At 48.8% G+C, this 3,525-nt stretch overlaps 1 non-coding gene across 1 annotated transcript; it reads right to left on the minus strand.

Moving 5' to 3' along the window:
• Positions 1 to 2,464: 2,464 nt before the first annotated feature.
• Positions 2,465 to 2,655, minus strand: LOC114693638. The gene has a single exon (XR_003734580.1). It is a non-coding gene; the product is annotated as a U2 spliceosomal RNA (small nuclear RNA).
• Between the last annotated feature and the right edge of the window lie 870 nt (positions 2,656 to 3,525).

Below are 3,525 nucleotides of genomic sequence, written 5' to 3' on the forward strand. Positions count from 1 at the left end.
TAATTGTTGTGCCCAGATCGTAACCCCCAGAGAGACCACCAAGGACGAGCATACCAGAATGCAAAAGCAAGGTTTATCTGTTACAAGTCATGACAGGGAACTCATCGAAAGCCATCTCAAGTGAGGCAGAGAAGAGTTACTCTTTCTTGGGGAAGTTAGTTTTTATAGGCAAAACCCATAAAATTTCTTAGAGGGGAGGGGGTTAGTATGGGTCCATCCTTGATTGGTCCAGTTTTTCCCGGGCCTGGACTTTATCTTATTCTAGCTTGTCTGTTTGCCTTGTCAGGAGTTTTACAACTCGTCTCCGGGGTCAGGTCATGTTATCTCTGGAGAGGGGCATCTCGTGGTTAATTGGTTACCATCAGACATCCTGATTCTGTTCTTTTGAGTTCCTGGGGCTGGCGCCATCATTTCTGGGGACTTGAAACTGGCCTGGGTCTATCTATATTGAGATATCTTTGTCTAAGTCCCCCTTTTGAGACAATAGAGTGAGGGTCTTGTTGTACCTAGATCGCATCCCCAAAGCCACCACTGAAGACTTTAGGTACAGAATGCAAAAGTAAGGTGTTTTCTAAGTTTACAAGCCTCTAGGGAGGCTCTTCCAAATCTCTCACTCACGGCAGGGAGGTTGGAAGGAGCACTCCCCTTTCTTTGTGAGGCTAGTTCTTAAAGGCACAGACCATATAATTTATTTTAACCCGCCTCCCTTTTTAGTCTTTTGGTCGAATATCCTGACTGTGTTTTTCAAAGTCCCTGTAGCAGATACAGCCACCTGGGAAAAAGGGGTCTAAGTTTTTATCTACACTTAGGAATCCTGGTTTAAGCTTCTCTTTGTCTGTAGGGGTAGAGTTGGGGGTTTTACTGAGGTATCACATAATAACTTTTGAAACAAAGACATAGATTATCCTTTTCTGGAATAGGCAGTATAGGCAGTACAGAACCATTTGTAGTTAAGGTTACAGGTCCAATCCTTGAGACACAGACATAAACAGGAATGAATCTAGTTTGTCTTTAGATGGCTTTCAAGCCTAAGATAGAGGCAAGCTGGTTTATCAATGTGAATCTAAACATTCCGTAAATAGAATATTCTGGAAGTCACACACACACACACACACACACACACACACACACACACACACACACACACACACAAGCACCCTCACTACTAAGTGCACCAGGAGCCGTGGGAGCCCATTTCCCTGTGACAGGAGAAAGAGCATAGAGATCTGGGCTGCCTTTCGCCTCCCCAGGGCCAGGCCTCCGTGCTTACAGCTGATTTTCCTTAGGAAACCATCCCTCTCTGGCTCTTAGTCCAAGGCCTCCCTTTCCTGTCTCCCAGTTCCTCTTCACCTGAGCACTGTGCGGGTGTACATGAGATTGGCTCGTGCTCTGAAGCCTGGTTCCCTCCATCTGCACAGTCCTGAGGTCTGTTGCTGGCCAACAAGGGTCAGGCCCAGACCTTAGGTTGGATTGCTGGGGAGGAGGAGCTGTTCTCTGAGTTAACAGAAAAGACAGGCAGGACAGGCTACCAAGATGCATGAGAGTGCCATCAATTAACTCATCCCTGGATGAGAGCAGACGAGTTGAGGTGTGCACGACCACACTTTTTTTTTTTTTTTTCTTTCTTTTTTTTTTTTTTTTCTTTTTTTTTTTTTTTTATACAAATCAAATAGAAACCACTGCCATATACCACATACCACATACAGGCAATCTGGGCTTTGCAGTTGAGAGAGGGAAATACTTGTTTGAAAGCATGAAGAGCCTGGAAGTAAAAGACATGAACAAAACAACCATGGCCTCCTTCTTGCCTAGTCTCTGTACAGCATGCTTGTCAATGGGGTATCTTCAGGAATGTATTTCCCCTGCTCACCGTTTATAATGCCCATTTCGATCTGAGTGCTAGAAATGACACCCTACTATAAAAAGTCCTATCTATTCCTGTTTCCTCAGTCAAGTTCCCTTGACTTCACCTTGCCTCAAAAGTGAATATCAAAAAAAGTCATACGCAAAAAGCAAGTGTCATTAAAAAAGTCATTGTAAGTGACCTTGGTTCCTTACCTCAAACCTATTCATCTCAGGTACAATCAACTAACACTACACGAATGATACTTACCATCTCCTTTTACTTTTAATGAAGCAGTTCCGTTAGTAGCATGGACCTGGCACTTGATGTTTAATAACTACATATACAAACTTCTGAAGCCAGTAAATGCCAGAGAAATGGAGACGCAAAAGTGGGACACTGTAGGCCCATGACTATGCTATTATCATGGGACGAAAGCTTAGTGTGGAAATGGGCCAGTGTGCTAGATTTCCCTCTCGTAACACATGAGTAAAGCTTGCTATGAAAACCACACATTGGCATAAAATAGCTTTGCTTAGGATGTCGGGGCACAAATCACTAAAGACAAACAAAACCCAAAGCAAAGAAGCAACTCTTTCCTTTAACCAAGTTCTATTCCCCGAGGGGTGCACCGTTCCCGGAGACACTGCAATACCAGGTCGATGCGTGGAGTGGACGGAGCAAGCTCCTATTCCAACTCCAAGCTGCAAAAATACATTTAATACATTGTCCTCGGATAGAGGACGTATCAGATATTAAACTGATAAGAACAGATACTACACTTGATCTTAGCCAAAAGGCCGAGAAGCGATGCCCCATATACCACCGCCAGCCTGGCTCCGCGCCCGCCACCCACAATGACCTCGTGGTCACCGCTCGCCACCCTCGCTCCCGGCTCTTCCCCGCGCCTCCTTCCGCGTCCGGTCCGCGCCCGCGTCCTCGGCTCCTCACTCGCCCTCCCACACCCCACGGCTTCACCCGCAAACTCCACGATCCCGGCGCTCCCGGCATTCCGCGCGCGCGCCCGCCGCGTCGGATTTGCATGCCCCGCCCCCTGACGAGGGGCGTGGCGGCCGTAAAATGAGCTTCCTCCGGGCCGCCTCCGCGCCGCGCTTAGGCGGACTCGGTTGCACGTCCCCTTCGGCCACCGTAGAGGAAAAAAAATGGGGTGGGTCGGATTGCTTGAGGATGCTGGGAGGCGGACGGTGGCCGAAGTGGGGGGAATCTGTTGTTCTTAGTTCGCGAGGGTTGGTTCCGAGGCCGGCCGTCGGCGCTGCGTCCGCGACGCTTCCCCGAGTCCTGACCCCGTGTTCTCCCGTCTGTCCCTGTAGCAGAGACCTAGGGCCTCTCCTGCGCCCATCACACCCGCGATCCTGGGATGTCACAGCGCCCAGGCATTGGTAGCTAATTCAGCCCTCTAGCTCTCTAGGGTGCTCTGCAAGACGTTGGCGGGGGTGACTAAGACTCGGGGAGATAGTGATGTGAACACACCCAGAATCAGTTGGGGGCGGGGCTGCTGGCCCGATTCAGGGGTCGGTCAGTAAAGATCCGCCTTAGCACATCACTCAGGTGTGGTTACTGCTCTGGGAAGAGAGAGGTGGAAAGATGGGTCTACGTTTCGTTTCTTTTTTTCTTTGAGTTTTCGAGATTACAGTCCTTGTCGTCCTGGAACTTGCTTTGTA

This window comes from Peromyscus leucopus, chromosome 13 (genome assembly GCF_004664715.2).
Source record: "Peromyscus leucopus breed LL Stock chromosome 13, UCI_PerLeu_2.1, whole genome shotgun sequence".
In the NCBI taxonomy this organism is placed as follows: Eukaryota; Metazoa; Chordata; class Mammalia; order Rodentia; family Cricetidae; genus Peromyscus; species Peromyscus leucopus.